Here is an 18,740-nt window from a genome sequence, read left to right as displayed (position 1 = left end):
TAGCCAGGCTGGCCTAAAAGTCACAGAGATCAGTCAACCTTTGCCTTCCAAGTGCTGGGATTAAAGGTCTGCACCACCACCAACGGGTATCATTGGCACACTCTTAACGATTCTCAGAAATCATTGGGAGGTATCAGTTAGTTGCTGTTGTAGAAACTGCTGACCAGCCTACCCAAGCCTCAGTCGTCCTGCCCAAACCAGCCAGCATGAGCATGCGCAGCATGCACTTCCGCCCTGAGACAACCTAGGTCCTTCTGCTACACCCAGGGACTGCTGATGCCGAGACGCTGACCAGAGATGCCAATGAGGGAAGGACAATGCAGCAGAGTCAGCCACCTGAGCCAATGGGATGCTGGCAGGGTGTGGGAACTCACAGAAATGGATCTGTTCCACCTTGACTTCAGGTCAGAGAGTTTAAGCCTATTCTTGTTCCTTCAAGGTATTGACAGGAGATTTGACTTAAGGTGTGACTATTACCAAGGTAGCTTGATGTACGGTTGGTTACTTTGTGCTTTGGGTATTAAGATGGCAATCACTTTGTTTCTTGTGTCAAGTCATGATAAAAGTCTTTTGCTTTCTTTCCGTTGTTTTGGATTGGGGAATTTAAAGATCATAAGAAATAAACACGGATAGATTCATTACTCACCGGGTTGCCCTCCCGGTCAAAAAAAAAAAAATTACTAAAGTTTGAGTAGATTATACATAGGCTGTATACTAAATTCAGGAGATATGGAGTTATACAGTATAAGTTGTATTCTTACCTAACCCCGTCCCTTTGGTCCCCAGTTTGGTCCCCTTTGGTCTCGAAGCTAACTGTTCTCATTTCCTTTCTGCTATTGTGATGAAACATCCCAACCAAAAACCGGAGATGGGAGGATTGAGTTTCCTTTGGCTTCCAGTTCCAGATCACAGCGCATCAACGAGGCAAGGCAAAACATGAATTCAAGGCAGGCCTGCTGGCTGCTCCACACAGCATTCTCTCCACCCCGGGAGCTTGCTCACAGCTAGGGAATTACAGTAGGGACCCGGGAGGAGAATGCCTGCTAGCTAGCTGGCAGACTGGAGTATACTCAGCTAGCTTTCTTACACGGTTCAGAGCCACCTGCCTGGGGAAGGGGCCATCCAGAGTGGGCTGGGCTCTCCCGCATCAATTACCAATAAGGACAGTCCCTCGCAGACACGCCCACAGGACAACCTGATCTAGGCAGTTCCTGTCAGAGGACTGTAGAGTGTATCAGATGGACAGAACCCACCTAGGCAGTACCCTTCCAGTGTGTGTGCATGAATGTACACAGATGATGACATCCACGTTACTACTATACACTCTCCTCATGTCTGGTCACAGTGCCAGTGCGGGTCGGCTTGAACTTCCTTTTGTATGAGGTGTGAAGTCGAGGTTTAACTTGCCTTGGTCTCGCTGCCTGTCCAGTTCTCCTACGCAACTCATAAAACGGCCCATCACATCCCCGTTGATTCAAAACCACAGCTGTCTCAGATATTAAAGTCCCTCACTTTGTCGTGGTTGTTATTGTGTGAGACGGTCATATAGACCCCGGTGGCCTCAAACTCATAAAGCAGAGCTGGCTGTGACCTCCTGGTTCTCCTGTCTCCACCTCCTGAGTGCTGGGATTACAGACTGTGTGCTAGATCCTGTCCATTGTGGATCTTGTCCACACACAATCCCACATTTAAGACGTTTCCTTTTCAGAACGCTCACAGCTACTCTTCAGTCTCCGTCTCTGTCCCTCTCCGTCTCGCTCTCTTTTCTCTCTTTACGTCTGGCTTGCTCGCTTGCTCTCCCTCTCTGGCTATCTCTTTCACATACACACAGATACACGCTGATTTAAAATCCTGAGATGCCTTTGGCATTCTGGCCTGACTTTGAACTTCCACAGTGAGAACTTGAGCAGGACAACCAACTCTCTCCCTGCTCAGACGGCTTCCTGTTTCTTAAGAGCCTTGTAGGTTTCTGTGCCTCAGAAATTATCCCCTCTTTCAAGTGTGCTCCGCTCCAGTTTGTATTTTAGTTGCCACAGTGAACGGAATGGATTGTCTGTGGCATCTCAACCGGACTACATACATAAAGGCTGTCAATTTCTCCTTATTAGTTTTGATCAGAATGTTGCTTATTTGTAATTATTTTGAGTCTCTTGGTGAGTGAGCATCCTATCTACAAATACTTGTGATTTTGGCTATTAAATTTGACTTTCTTATTGTCCCTGAACTGAACCGCTTAGGTGTTAGAACAGTGTGTTTGTGTTTGCAGCAACACAGTCTGCTGACGCTGGAGAGACCTCATGCATGGGATGAGTTAGATCTGTCCCTTAAACTCCCCTTCACTTTTACTTGGTGTTGCTTGGTTGTCTGGACCTGCCGAACGTTATAATAGTGCGTTTGTCACATACGCTTAGTGCTTGAAAACAATGTGGTGTTAAAATCCCTGCGCTGTAGGCTTCTTTATAAATTCTATTCAATATCCAGGGGGGAAAAAAGGTTAGACTGCATGAGTTTAAAATTACCTAGTTTCAAATTATATACGGTATTATTTTAACATCACGCATGTTTCAGTATAACCTTATTATCTGAAAATTTCTAACCTTGTCAAGAACTAAATTGAGTGTTTTTCCTGTATAACTTAATTCAGTGGGGACTCCAGCGTCATAGGTCTGCTAGGTCACATGTGTGTAAACATTAAGCCGTTTTACTGCTGAGTGGACATGCAAGTTAATTAAGATCCCCGGTGGAGAGAATATTAGTAATCATGGGGAGTTTGTAGCTTAATTTAACACTGGGCAAGGGAAATTACTACAAGAAGATATGAATTTGGTCTTAGCTCGGGAACCAATTTGTCGTACAGCCCGTGGCAAATACCTTAACCTCTCTTATTTAATATTTTCGTTTTGTGAGTGCAAATTGAATTATTCAATATTCTATATTTAATGATTATAAATTTCAAGTAATATTAAGCACTCACCTCTGTGTTTGCAATCTTATTCGGTAGCCTACCCTAAGCCACTCTCAGTGTTGATGTGCTCACTGGCAGTGATTACAGCTGGCGAGGTCTCTCAGCTTTCTGCACGCTGAAGGATCAGCCTAGAAGAGCCCATGGCCACGGGGTTTTAATCAGCTCTCTGTAGCATGCATCAAACTGAGTCCCTTAATTTCCCTACCTTCTCGGAAGTCGGTAAAACATTAATCCTTCATTTTGCTCACAGCACTGAAGGCTGGGTACGTTAGGCGATCACAGGAAAGGAGACCTATTAGCACACACTAAAAAACAGACAAATTGTTGGTTTCTGCAATGTTTAATTAAATACATCTCTACTGCATCAGCCACAAGTAACTGAAAATGTGGGCTGCAGATAAGGGGACCACTGTCTTCTCTGTCTGTGGATGAGCTGAAGGAAGGGTTCGAAGCCCCTGGCAGTGAAAAGCATGCGGAGCTTAGTGAACATCTTAGCTGATGGAAACAGCAGCCAAATGAGGCCCTGAGCAAAATGTCACAGCAAATGTGGCGTGCAGGCAGGGGAAAGGAGCTTTGATTCCCTTCTGCTGGCTTCTACTGTGGAAATCAATCTGGAGGCTCCTCAACACACAAGGTAAACTTACGTGTGACCGGGTCATACTACTTCGGAGCACGTGCCCCCCCCCCACACGAATGTCAGCTGATTGTGGACGTATCTGCTTACCAAATTACTGAACCAGCCCGGGTAGCCATTAGCAGATAGACGGATAAAGAAACTGTAGTAAATACACACAACGAATAAAGTTTTACTCCACCTTATAAAGAATAGAATCATCATGTTTGCAGGAAACAGACGGAAGTGAGGTCACTGTGTTAAGTGAAATAACCCAGACTCAGACAAATATCCTGTGGTTTTCTTCTGATTTGTGATATCTAGGAAAACAGAAAAAGAGATGAAGCTGAAAGGAGAAACACTGGGGAATTGAAGGAACAATGGATATAGAGAACAGGCATCAGAGAAAAATTAAAGGTCACATAGAAGGTGTGTATGTTGTAGGAATACAGTGTATACATATTTAGAAGCAGCACAGTGAACCCCTTCATTTTGTTCAGTTACTATAAGCTAGTAGCATAAAGAAAGCCTTATAGGCCGTGCCTTTTCCTTTCCTCCTTCTCAGCACACCAGTGTTAGTCTCTTTCTGTGTATGCCACTTTGATATCCCTTTTATATATAAAAGCATCCATTGCAGAAGGGCCGGTGGGAGAAAATGGCACAGAGGGACATCAGTAGCACGGTGACAGATTTTCAGACACACTTGGGTCTTACTCATCCACTGCTGACACAATTTAGGATAATAGTGTAAAACACGTGGCTGTTACTCTGTCAGTCACCACATAGAGGAGGCAGGAGGCACAAAATATTCACCAGCGGTAAAATGCAGAGAAGTCCAGAAAGTACTGAGCTGTGCTGAGCCACACTCGGCGATGGCCTGGGAACAGTACCAGGTAGACACTGAGAAAGACCTGAATGTGCACTCAGAGCTGAGAAGGTGGAGGCTGGGCTCAAGGAGGGTTCTCGCTAAGCAAACAGTTACATGAGGTGGGTGAGGGATGGGAGGGATGGGGACATTCTCTGCCCTGACTGATCAGAAAGAGGAAGAGAGAGAGGGAGCAAGAGAGCAAGAGGGGGGGGAGAGAGAGAGAGAGAGAGAGAGAGAGAGAGAGAGAGAGAGAGAGACAGAGAGAGAGAGAGAGAGAGAGAGAGAGAGAGAAACAAAAGCGATTTTTTTTTGCCAAGGGTCACTGGCTGTGAAGTGTCTGTTTGCCAAACTTGCTTGGGAGATTAGCCCAGCAGCTCCCCAGGGACTGCACAGCCTAGTGGTCCAGTTCTGTGTGATATTGTTTGGAATCTTGTTTTGGTTTTACTTGGGGGAAAAAAAGACCCAATTTTCTCAAACCCCATTTTAAATTGTGAGTTTCCCAATATGTTTGAAAGGATCCAATGAGTATGGCAACCCTAGGGGAAGTAGCACCGTGATGGGCAGCCCTACTCACATAAGAAAGTCGCTGTTTGCAAGAGAAGAATCAAAATCATTTTTAAATACACCATGTGACTCTTTAGCAAAATGTGGGAGGCACCCTGAACTTTACTTTCAAGTCTGTGACCTTTTCACAATCATGAACTCCGTGCCAAAATGTGTCATGGTTTTAATTAGCTGCCCTGTTGTGTAAAATGAGCAACCAAAATGAGTATGAGGCCTTTTCTAAATATTCATTGATTTGAGTAATTACAGGGGGAAAAAGAAAGAAAAAAAATTATTCTAAGCATCATCCAGCAACTGACTTCATCTTGGCAACATTAATTTTAACTAGAACTGGGGGAAGGGATGTCATAAGTTTTGTTTCTTGGTTGAGAAAAATGAATATGGCCAGCACTAATTAATTATCATAGACAGTATTTATGCAGTGGCTTCTTTCAGATAATGTGCCTCAGAGGGGAACAAGAAAGCAGTTTTTGTGATTCTGTGGGCTTTTAGGGGCTGTGATTTAACAAAGCAATATTCTAGAATATACTAGGGAACAGCAATGACAGATTCATTTTCTACTTTGTGCCCTGAAAAGCCATTTATGCAAATGCACATGCTGTATTTGTAATGTAAAAGCAGTCGGAAGATTTGGGTCTCTCACTCCGTGTTTGTGAGATGATGGTGAGAAGGAAAATCAGGAGCCCCCAACTGTGATTTGATCATTAGCTTATATTTCTTAAATGCAGACCCAGGCCCTCATTTTTTTTTAAAAAAAAGAAATCAACAGTTGACACTTCCAAAATAAAAATTGAATGTGATTACTTTGTCAATACTGCTAAAGAATGTTGGCAAATGGGAAGTGAGGGGCATTTATAGCAGGGTGGTAACAATGACCAACTTTATCAGTTCTGATGTTTACTATAAATCCTTCCCTCAACTCTTTCCAAATCCACCTATCTTGGTTTAAAAGAAAATGGCCCCCAAAGGAAGTGGGACTACTAGGAGGTGTGGCCTTGTTGGAGGAAGTGTGTCACTGGGAAGGCTGGCTTTGAGGTCTCATATATGCTCAAGCCACACCCAGTGAGACAGTTCACTTCCTGTTGCCTGCAAGCTGTAAAACTCTCAACTCCTTCTTTCTTCAGCATCATATCTGCCTGCACACCACCGTGTCCTACCATGGTGACAATGGATAAAACCTCTGAACTGTAGCTAGTTCCAATTAAGTGTTTTCCTTTGTAAGAGTTACTGTGGTCATGGTGTCTCTTCACAGCAATAGAAGCCCTAAGCTACCCCCACCTCCCAACTCCATCTAACTTTGTGCTCTCTCTTTCTCCCTTCCTTTCTTCCCTCCCTCTCCCTCTCTCCCATTTAATGACCCATTGACTTCAATTCGTACTGTCTATATATTCCTTGGTATAGAGCTGTTCACTGTAGTATGGTTGGCCATGAACCATACTCTTAAATAAAACCGCCTGGACTCTCCCTTTTCAAGAAGCCACCAGTGGCCCAATCCTTTGAAGCTGGGAATGGAATCTCATGAACCTCTCCATCCTCATGCTAAAATGTTGACTGTCTTCATTGAATCTCTGTAGTTGCATAAAAAGAAAGTACATTTATTTTTTTTAAGATTTATTTTTCTATGTTTTCTATGTATAAGCGTTTATCTGCACATATGTATGACACATATATGTCATTTTCCCATGGAGGCCAAACAAGGGCCTGAGATCATCTGAAACTGAAGCGATAGACAGTTGTGAGCTGCTATGTGGGTGCAAGAAACTGAGAATGGTGAAGTTGCAATGGTATAGTAATTGTGTGTTTGCACAGGCATTGTGTATCAATCCCAACTAAGAAAACTGCCACTCAACAACTACCCAGACTCGGGAAAATTCCTTCCCATGTCTGTCTGAAGTTCCCAACTGGAATAGTAGTACTCTGTGCCAGTATAGTTAGTGACCAAGTGAGCAGCATGTGTGAGGACAGCCCCGCCCTGATGTGTAAATACTTTTTGTTAGATGTTTTACACATTTACAGTCTCTGCCACTACGCTTCAGGAAAAAAAAAAAAAAGGGGATCCTTTTTTCTGGTAAAAATGGAACAAAGGATGAACAGGGTACTGAATAAGTTCTTGTAGCATATTGTACTTTTGCATACTATTTATTTATTTTCTCTCTTCCTAAAAGTCTAGATTCTTCCATGAGAAACCAGCCCATTTATTTCTGTTTTTCTCTTCACCCATTCTATTAAAGGGGAAGAAGTAAGATGTACTTCGTGTTACCTTTTACTCTCTTCCATCTGAGATTTAGGGACTCTAGGTATAAAGCATTCTGAGATCTCCCCCACCCCAACACACCTTCAGGTGGTATACGCAGATGTAAGACGGCCTTCCACTTTTCTTACTTTTTCTACTTTTACTACTACCCCCAAAGTGAATGGTATTAGCTGTCCCCAGCAGTGTCTCCCATAGAAGCCAGTACGTGTAGCCACATAAATGATCTCTTCCAAGCTCATAGTAGAGTGCATCTTTACAGGGAATGAACAGGATCTGGAGCCTAGGGAATGAGGTCGTCTGTGCTGAGCCCTGACTACCTGTTACCACACCCTCCTAAATAAAGACTTTACAATTGTAATCTTAACATTCTCACAGCATCCACTGAGTATCCCAAAGCTGAAGGGATTTAGGAGATTTGGTCAAGATCTGGAAGTAAGAAGTGAAAACATTAAGAATCCTTCAACGTTTCTAAGCCTGCAGTCTAACCACACAATGTCAGTGGCGGCAAGTCTTCCTTCCTTGTGCACCAAGTATAGGAGTGTGCTCAGGTATACAACCTATAGGAACAAAGTGAAAGATTAAATCATTTTAAGATGGACAGCCTCTGCATTTGATATGGGGTCCTTATGTAGCCGGGTGACACTAAGCCAAATACGTTAATCTCTGTAATTTAACTTTTGCAAAACATCAGATGTTCTAAGGATCTGTAGTCGGTTTTCTCTACCTGGTTTCTTTCTCACTAGAGTGCATAAATACCGGATTCAGATATGAGCCCTCTGAGGCCTTGGAACTATCTTTTTTTGGTTGTGAACTAAATGCCAACAAAGATTATCACTTTCTAATGGATAATGATGGAGTTAGTACTAGTTATCTTTAAGAATGATCAGATTAGTGATCTGCTACAAAAGAGTACACATCATTGAGGTAGAGACGATGAACTATGAAGGCAGTTCCAATTAACACTAGCAGCTTCGAAAATGTCTGTGCAGCCATCAGTTTCCCTTGGGATCATTGAAATGGCACACCAACCTGTGGTCTTTAAGGCTGAAATGTGGTTCAGAGCCTCTGCATATTAGTGGACAGCACCTAGGAACTGTAGAGGAGGAAACAGATTCAAAAAATTAAGATGAAGAAGCTATAAAACTCTTAAGTGTATATGGAAAGCAATTTGCCCCTGGATGTGGTAACAAAGTTCCACAGAAAAAAAGTAACTGATGAAGATTATAACAATGATGAAGATGATCATGAAGGAGATGAGCACAAAGGTGACCATGAAGATGGTGGAATGAAGATGATGATCATGAAGATGAAGGTGATGATGATCATGAAGATGATGGAATGAAGATGATGATCATGAAGATGAAGGTGATGATGATAATCATCATGAAGATGATGGTGATGAGGATGATGATGAAGATTATGATGTTAGAGAAGATGAAGATGTTAATAAAGATGATGATTTTTGATGGAGATGATTCTGATGAGGAGGAAACTGAAGAAAAGCTCCAGTGACAAAATCGGTACAATATATCATCCAAAAACACACAGAAATTAAACCAAAGTGATAAAGACTAAAATCCATCAGCAACAAGATCAAAATGTCACTAATCTTTCAAAAAGGGGGGGGGGAGAGAAAACTCCTAAATACTAAAAGGACCAAGTTCTGTAAAAAGCATTAGAGCAAAATTGCAAGCAAAAGTAGAGAAAGATGGTTCTCTTTCCAGAGTGGAAACCGTGTTCATCAATCATGTGAAGAATTTCTTCCTGATGACTGGCCAGGAGAAGGCTATTCACAACCTCTGACAGTGGAGGAAGTCTCTTTATGAGACTGTTTAAGCAGTTTGAAATATTCCATCTTGCTGCATTTCTTCAGCAGCTGATATCTGGCTGTCCTTTCTGTGTTGCAAAGTGAGGACTTTCTCTACTGTGTTTGATAGATGCCAGCCATGTCCCTTTGCCAGGAATGTGCTGTCTCAATAAATTCCTGCTCAGTTTTCAAGGATTGAACTCCACCCTTTACTTGGTTGTATGTGTGTTATTATGTTATAATAAGACACAGCCAAAGTGATGGTTACTTGCTTCTATGTGTGTCATTATGTTATAATAAGACACAGCCAAAGTGATGGTCACTTGGTTGTATGTGTGTTATTATGTTATAATAAGACATAGAGTGATGGTCACTTAGATGTATGTGTGTTATTATGTTATAATAATACACAGAGTGATGGTCACTTAATTATATGTGTGTTATTATGTTATAATAAGACATAGAGTGATGGTCATAGGTAGAAATGGTAAGGAGACAAAAATATACATGTGAAATAAACTTAATATTTTAATAGTATATAAAATGCAAGCATTCTTAGTATTAGGTATGATAATTCATATAAAGCTAGGAGTGATATGCCTGGCCCACACATGAGTGGATACTGACTTTATTAGTCATATTTTTGCTACTATGACTATTACCAAAAGCAACTTTCAGAAGAAAGAGTTTATTTTGGTTTATGGCTCCAAAGGAAGAGTTCATAATAGCAGCAGAATCATGGCAGCAAGCTATTATAGCAACAGCCAAGAGGTCATATTTCAGCCGAGAGCATGAAGCAAAAAGTGAGAGGAGGCTGTGAACCCTCAAAGCCCTCTCTCAGTGATATATGTGTCCCAGAAAGGCTGAACTTCTCCACAGCATCCTCCAAAGAACAACGCCAACTGGGGACCAAATGTTCACACGCCTGCACCTATGAGGTGCAGTGACACCCCAGAGACCAGTACTTAAAAGTTGTTTTGAGCAGCGCTAACTTAGAGCATCAGCTGTAGCTTGTGGGCTGTAGCAAAATATGAAAAGTTTATCAGTTTGTCTGATCATATTTGAGGAAAAAAAATTTAGTCTCAATAGCATCATGAAGTAGTTGGTAAGACAAGATTGGAGATAAGAGACCATGGCTAGAAGCAGGGAGGGTTGCAGGACAGCAGGCTGGAAGTGTGATTCAGTCCCTCTGATTCTGCAGAGGAAGAGTTTGGGAGTTTGACTCACCAATTTATTGTAGGAGTTGGGAGATAACAGAGTAGCTTCTTGTGACCTAGGGACTCCAGTTGCCAAGTGGTAGTTGATGTAATCAATGAAAGGCAGGAAATACTCAATGGAAAAATCAATTTGATGTTGAAGATGGTGAGTCTAGTTTGGGAAAAGCTGAATTTTAGACTTCATTGCCAAAACGACTTAGAGATCTGGACAGACACAGGGGATTTGTAAAGAAAGTGGTAGCCAGACTGTAGTTCTGTAGAAAGTGTTAGGTGTTTCCCAGGCATGTGTACTTCTCTGGGCTTGATCCCCAGAGAGTGGAAGCGAGGGCAGGGAAGGAGGGAAGGAGAGAGGAAAAAAAGAGAGGGGTGTGTGTCTGATATGGGAAGAAAAGGCAAAGGAGGGATGAAGAGGAAAAGGACAGGGTGTGGGGAGACAGCAAGGAGGATGGGAGAGGAAAATGAGTCAGACAGAATCTCCATTGCAATGGCTCCTAGCTAATGCTCAGTGAATATCTGAAGAAGGATGGGGCAGAAAGGGAAAGTGATTGACAGAGGGTACTGCTGGAAGAGAGAGCCAAGACGGGAAACAGACTGGGGGAAGAAGAGCTGGGGGTGGGGTGAGAAGCAGACCCTGCTGGAGAGAGCTGAGGCCTGAGCAAACCTGTGTCATGCATGCGATGACTTTGTCTTCTGGGCTTCCACTGTTTGTCTACAGAGGACGTTCTGAGAGTTACCATGGCGATCAATGTTCTCCTCTCACTTCTCAGACTGTCTGAACATTGCCACTTAGCTACCTCCACGCAGAGCGCCATGGAAGGCAGGCCCCCTGCCAGAGAGAGCAGCTCCTGTCAGAGGTGACAGAGGACATGGCACGGAGCATCGCTGAGAGTTAGTGACTCATGGACCCAGTGCTTTGTCTCCTTCAGTCCCTGCCTCTGGCGTTGCTTCCTGAGTTTGCAGCAAGCCTGATTCTACCCTGCAGATGTGCCCGCCAGCCTCATTAGCCTCAGCTGTATGGAAATAAACTAGAAAGATGGTTCTGTCAAGCCCTGAATCTAGATGGCTTAAAGATTAGCCTGGATTAGGGTTAACAATGTGCCTTTCTCATTAATCAACTCCAGCCTCCGGTCTTTGTTTGACAGGCCAGCGTGCCTGTCCTCGTGGCTTGCACTAATCTCTGTTCCCTCTTCAGGACTCTGCCTCTGTGGGGATGTGGATGGTCTCTGCAGCTCCCCCCGCCCTCAGGACGTCTTCCCCATGGCTTCAGGGGCATCCTCTCCACAGTGGCCCTGCCTCCGGCCTCACCTCTTTTCTATGATTCCACCTCTGTCTCCTCTTTCACTGTGGTTTGAAATGCTATCTCATGGAGCCCTGGAGCCCTTGTGTCGAGCATCCCTGGTTTTGATGACTTCCATGTTCTATCTCAAGGTCAATGCTCACCTTGGAGCTCTTCTGCTTAAGGAACGTATGCGCTTCAGCTATGTGACACTCCTCCCAAACTGAACTCAGCCACGTCTAGACCAGAAACTGGGCTTGTGCTTGACACAGTTGTTTAAGCCAGAAATCGAGGCTCACTGTGCATCTTCTTCCTTCATCTCTTAGTGCTGATTAGAAGCTAACCCTCCTCTACCTGCTGGACCTCCTCTCTACCTCTGCTGCCATTGGGTATCTCAGGCCCCAGGACCCTCACTTTGATTATAGGATGGCAGTGTCCTTTTTGGACAGAGTCTTTAAATGGTGTTGCTCTTTGCAGCTGAAGTGTCTTTCAGGAAGCATCTGTGCCATTTAGTGCTTAAGTTCCTGACGTGGCCCACCTGGAAGCCTCAAAGACCCCTGTGGTATTGTCTGCAGCCCCACAATGCTCTACTGTTCTCATACCCCATCCCATTTTCAGCTCTCTTGTTTCTGGTATGTTCTTCTGTTCTTCTTCTCATTTCCCCTCTATACCTGGCTACCTCGGAATCAGCCCTTTCTCCTCAGCATGGATATCTCTTTCCCTTCAGTATGCCTCCATCTACCTCGGCAACATTTGAGTGTGGACATCTGTGCTTCAAACCAAAAATCTGCTTGTTGAACCCTGGCCTTGATATTCACTGGATTAATTACAGCTCACTATTCTTCTTATAGAAGCAATGTCTTGTGGGGATAGGAATCATGTCTAGCTTGTTCAAATTTCTGTCCTTAGTGCCCATCATGGGTGTGGTAGAAGCTTCAATTTAATAAGTCATGCGCCCTGATAAGACAGATGCATAAAAACGTGTTCATCCTTATAGTCTTGTGCACTTTTATGTGGAAAAAGATAATTACTTAATTATTTTTCCTAAGCAAAGCAATAGAAATACATACAAAATCCAAATTAAAATAGAACAGACAGTGGCTAACAATGGAAGGCCTGAAGAGGACCTTGAGAGATAGTGCCTATCAAACATGACAGGAATGTTGCACGTATCGAATCTCAACAATATGAGATGCATGAGCCTAAACAAGCTGTCCATTATTACCACACCAGTCAATATGCCAGCATGGGTGACGGAAATATCTCAAGGGCCATCCTGGGTGAAGGGACACAGATAATAAATGGGTACAGAGAGGGGGGAGAATCCATTCCACACGGCCAGCCTTAAACATGTGCACGGGAACAACAAGAAATGGGCACAGTAGATTGTATTGTGTGTATGTATATGTGTGTATGTTTGTATGTATAAATCATATACATATATATATATATATGTATATAGTAACAATAACTATAGAGAGGTCATGAATTTAAGATGGAGTCAGGGTGATACAAGAGGAGTTGTAGGGGAAGAAGGAGGGAGGGTAGACATGATATAAATATAGCACTTATTATCCTTAGGACTCTGCATTAACTCTACAATGTTCTTGCTACTATAAAAGCATATTTGTCACAAATTTAGTTACTGTCTTACAACTGAACATGTATGTGTGTTGCTTAGATAAATGTAATCACTGTAAACATCTATATGATCTGGGATTTTGTTTTTATTTTGAAATGGGAGATTTTTGTTTACAAGTTCATTAAAAACTAAAAACTGTTTAAAAAATAAAAATAAATAAATATAGCACTTATGTCTGAAATTCTCAAAGGAAGAAGAGGAGGAGATGAAGGTGAAGGAGGATTCGGAGAAGAAGAAAGAAAAAAGAAGTAAATGGAGTTTTAGACAGAGCTCTGCTACTCATTAGCTTTTCAGCTGGAATACGTACCCTAATTTCTTTCTCTAAATAAAAAGAGAGAGAGAATACCACCTCACAGATTTTTAGGAAGAGTCATTTAAGTGGCATGTATAGAAAGCATGGCTCCTAGTAGGTATTCAAAAGACAATGGCTTTTTATCCCTTGAATGGGTTTAAAGCCCTTTGTACATTCTTGAATTACCTGAGGATGACTGAGAGAAATAGAATCTATTTTTGAATGTGACTAAAATTATCACTTCAGTCTGAGTCAAGACAAGAAGTTCCTAAACTATAGTCTGATAGAAAATTGATCCCTTGTCCCCATTAAAGTGTAATAAATGATTAAGGACACATGCAGAAACTTCACATTAGAAAATCCCTTAAACTCTGACCTGGGGGGAATTATGTTTTCTATTTCTTTTGTACAGTAGAAGTTTACTAATTCATAGAGTATCTTGAGTCATTTACAATTTAGATTCTGTATAATCTGGCAAGATAAACTTCTTCCCTATGTTTCAGCTTTACACTTTTGAACACATAGGGAAAAATAGATATAATATAAATATATAAATATTATATATATGGCTATTTGTGACAATGCAGAAATGCTTTTGTAAACATATCATTATAACCCCAATCAAAATCTTAAGGTAATATCAATGCATTATTTTTTATGCCCTGGGAAAAGATAAATCCTGTAAATCTGTCCTTATGGTGTTGGTGAAATAAAGTATTCAGATTCTTTAAGTCTAAGAGATGACATCATGAACTTGTAGCAGGCACTTTGGCGTCCCTTTTGGAATGCCAACAGGTTGATTTCCATTAGTCCCACTGCCTGTGATAAAACTGTCATTAACTGGCTTGCTTACCCTCCGGCAACTGCACTGGGATTCTCATTTCTGTCTCTGTAATATTGGGCTAGCCAAACACTATGTTCTCCTCTTTTCTTCCTAACCTTACAGCCGTGGGGGGATACTGCACAGGCGTGTAATTGGCTTGACATTCTCCAAATATTTATGCAGTTATCTGAGAGCTCATGCTCCTGTCCAGGTGTGTGGAGATGGTGCTTTCATAGAACTGATTCCCACGGGCCCTTGGAATTCTGAGTGGGAAGGAAATGGCTAAGGATTTCCCTAGTTGATGCATACAGCAGCTCCCATTGCACGACTTGAGGCCGTTAATAGTCGGTGCTGACTGAAATGCTTTATAGTGTCCAGCACTCTGTTTCCAGCACTGGGGCCTTGGTGTAATGCTTCCCTGTAGCTCGTCCTGAGTTTTAGCCTGTGTAATCAGTGGTGCCCAGCCCCGCTGTGCTTCAGAGCCAGGCATAGAGATAGCATCCCTGTGAGAGCTCACGATGTTCCAGCCCCACACAAGGCTCCATCGTTATGACCTTCTGGAAACAGAAACAGCCCATTATGTATGTACATAGCTCTGTAAGTGATTTGGGAAGCTCAGGTCAGGAATCGCTGTGTAGTAAGCCTCAGGCTGACTTTCAAATGTCCTCTCCTGCTCCATCAGACACATCTGCACCTCAAATGGCCTCCACTTCCCTTCATCCTCCAGCTTCTGAAGTCCTAGGCATTTCTAATGCTCCACCTTAATGCACAGAAGAAAATCTTTGGTCTGAAAAAGTCCTTTTCCCAGAAGGTCTAATTCAGTGGGCATGGCTGGAGTTGAGAGAGAACACTCTAACGCCAATCCACTCTGCATCCATCTATTGTTTAAGCGTCTATTCATCTCCAGGGCACAGCATTAATTGTTCCTTTTCTTTCATCCCACTAGCCCACACTCCTTGTCCTGGTATGATGAGGCTGCTCTCCAGGTCTGGGCTCTCACAGAACTGGCAGTTCTCAGGGCCAGGACACACATTGTCTTCAGTTTCATGTCCCTGCCCTGAATTCATCGCCTGGCACAATTCAGAAACGGTGCCAGACAGACACTAGTGTTTGGTGACATCCCATGTATTTATAATTTAAAATTGCAGGATACATTCTAGAACAGTAAATACAATCCCGCAGCTGCTGCTGCCCTGTGACTCAGTGCCGGTGTCAGTTTTCCTTTTATCTGAGCCTGCTGCCGGGTGGCGTCCCTCATACTGTCTCTCCCTGCGACTCGCTTCTGCCTGCCAGGAAGCCGGAGCTGTCCGTTTTCATTTAAGCTGCCTCTAAATCCACTTTATGTGTGTGGGTTTTTTTTTTTCAATTCTAGATTTTGAAATATTTTCCAAGGAGGAAAAAAGATGCAGTCCTCTGTTGGTAATATTAAATGCTTTTAGTTGCTTTCCTCTGCCTTTTTGCTGTTTCTTGTTTATCTATCTGTCTGTCTGTCTGTCTGTCTGTCTATATCTATCTATCTATCTATCTATCTATCTATCTATCTATCTATCTATCTCTACCTATCTATCTAAATGGTAGATTAGGATTCTACTGACACCCACATACCCCAGCAGGGCTGCAAGCTGTACGCCTTACTCCCAGACGCTAGCTCAGAATGGACCTCTGCCCCTCCCCCTTTGCCTCTCTACCCTGTGTCTACCCTATGGCTTCTTCCCAGCCTCTGCCTTCATGCCCATCTTGCTCCCTTCCCCCTACTTAGTTAGCTGTCTAAGCTCCTGGTCTTAGCCTTTTTTTTTTTTTTTTTTTTTTTTTTTTGCTTACACAGAAGAAGAACTCTGTTCTGCATCAGGGTTCTCTCATCTCTCATGGTCTGTGCCCACTTGACAAATCCTATTGAAATTGCCTCTTGTTCACTAATTCTCCTTAGAGAGCCTTACTACTCCTGCCCCCCCAACCTTTACATAGCTGCTTTTTACTCTTTCTGATCAACTAAGTTTTCTATGAATATTTTTGTTGAATGGCAGAAAGGACGAGATGTCAGGTTCATAGATGGTGAGATGAACAAAGATGAAAACTCGGGAGAAAGAGGAGGCCTCAACACTGCATCCCGCTGTACCTATAAAATTCACCATAAACATCAGCTAGTCTATTCTTGTTGAATGTGCCCCATCGCCACCTCTCCCAGGTCACTGATATACTCTGCAAAAAAATACTTGCGTTAAAGGCACCAAACTAGTCTCTGAGGAGCAGTCAGAGGTATTAAGAAATGTCCCCTCTCTGATATGACCTGGAAGAGATTTGAACTGCAGCCACACAGTTAGGTGTGGACCGGGCATTTGTCACTTGACATCCAGTGTCTACAGGATGGACTCCAAGCCCTCCATCCTTCAAGACCTCTGGCATCTAACTTGAAATTTATTTTTCTTCCTTTTTTAACGAAGTCTTGATTGCTGCTAAAGTATCATTTCAGTAAATGGGACGTCCACTTGTTCATCATGGCTCCAGCCATGTCCCTACAGCACTCAAAGAGTCCTTCCCTTCCTCTGGGACAGTGTCTGTGTCCTGTCCTAGCAATAAGCCAGGAGTCACCCCTTCCTGGGGCCCCCCAACATTTTGTTCTAAGCTGCATTTCATCTTGGTTGAGGCAGTCAGGGCTGGCTTCTCTTCTGCGGTAGTCACAGGACACAGTGGGGAGGCAGCTCTATGGCCTGATTAATTTATATATGCTCTTTCGGCTCAGGTACCATTCTGTCCTCCCTTCTCATCTGTGTCTTTACTTGCTGGGGCGTCAGCTACCTGGGGCTGACTGGGTTCAGAAATTCTTCAGTGGAAAATGCCAGAAGTAAATAATGTATGGCTTTAAAACTGTGCACTTTGTGAGCAGCGTGGTGAGATGACACACTGCCTCGGTTCACTGGACCTCTGGCCACGGTGTCCATGACAGCCACATGATAATTGCCATATTGGTTCTCATAAATGACACCGTACTATAACAGTTTAAGTTCAAGTAAGACTGACTTTACTTAGTAGTGACCCATTTCGTTGTTCTTTTATGTTATTACTTATTGATAATCTCTTACCATACCTTATTGAATAAATTTTATAAAATGGTCATTTAAGGAAAAGCCTAGTACTATCTGCAAGCGCAAGCTTTCAGAGACTACGTCAGGCTCTTAGGACATGTGTCTTCTGAAGGGGGACCCTTATCTTTATGTGTTTTGAAGTTGTTAAACCCCAGTGCAGAGTCAAGGGCAACAACATATACATATTTGAGAAGATGGTCATTTCTAGCTGGTGAAGTCCCTTTAATCCTGGGACATAAAAGACGACACTCCACAAGTGTGACACAGTCATGCTTGGCACCATTGATTTGCACTGGCCACCCAACCCTCTCCTTCTGAAAGCATTGCAAGCACCACGCTGCCCTGCCCTGTCTCCCTCCCACAACTTCAGCCTCAGGCTTTTTGATTTAAGGTTGAATTTCGTGGAAGCCTTTGGATTCTCCAGGTCTTATCTCCTTTCTTTATAGAGTTTCTTCGGGTATGACAGTCCACAGTAGGCCTTCTCTTTGCTCTTGTGTCTCCATCAGTGAATGGCAGTTTCTCCTTCTAATTAGAGCCAGAATGTAGAGTAACAGCAATGACTTTTCTATCAATACCACCCTCTCTGGAGAAGGGGAAGGGCATCTCTTGACTCCTCTGTCCATCTGTGTCTCCTCATTCAAGCCGAGGCTCCCCAAACTTGAGCCCCACAATTTCTGACCTGATTACCATGAAGACCAGTCCTTTTCTTCTCATTTTCCTACCCTTTGTTCTCACACAAGGGTAAGCAACATTTTGAATGTCAAATGTAATCAATGTAGTCAGCTTTTCCACAAAAGCTCTTCACAGTCTCCATATTGTTCTGCGGGTGAAGTCAAGTTTTCCTAAGAGAACTCTTCCTCGTCTATTCCTTTTCATCTCTGCTTCCCCACCCCTATTTTCCAGCCCCTCTGTTCCCTTTCCTTCCTCTGAGGTCCAGCCATGCCTCTGCTTCTGCTGCAGCCACCACCCACTTCCACCCTCTCTGCTGGCAAACACATGCACAGAAACCTGACCTACTCCCAATAATGTAGCTAGACCCCAGTATGGGCTTCCAAAGCAGCCATCTTTGCAGACTGGAGCAGAGTCCCTTTCTCTCCCACCAACACAGTGTCTGCTTTTCCTTCCCAGATCTAACCATACTGTAGCATTCCCGTTGTTTGTCTGTGTACAATAACAATCTACAAGGAGAATGAATGGATGGGATGGAAGGATGGATGGGTGGATGGATGAATGGATGATGGATGGATGGGTGGGTGGGTGGATAGATGGATGGATGGGTGGATGGGTGGATGGATGGATGGGTGGATGGATGGATGGATGGGTGGATAGATGGGTG

General features: G+C 43.2%; 1 protein-coding gene and 1 pseudogene across 1 annotated transcript in view; both read left to right on the top strand.

Annotated features, from left to right (window-relative positions):
• Positions 1-18,740, top strand: part of L3mbtl4 (L3MBTL4, histone methyl-lysine binding protein) — a 272,089-nt gene that overhangs the window by 196,406 nt on the left and 56,943 nt on the right.
• Positions 8,035-9,100, top strand: LOC101980490 (annotated as a pseudogene).

Source organism: Microtus ochrogaster, unplaced genomic scaffold (assembly GCF_000317375.1).
Source record: "Microtus ochrogaster isolate Prairie Vole_2 unplaced genomic scaffold, MicOch1.0 UNK20, whole genome shotgun sequence".
Lineage (NCBI taxonomy): Eukaryota > Metazoa > Chordata > Mammalia > Rodentia > Cricetidae > Microtus > Microtus ochrogaster.
The sequence above is the reverse complement of the archived record's forward strand: the minus strand, read 5'-3'. Positions and strand labels throughout refer to the sequence as shown.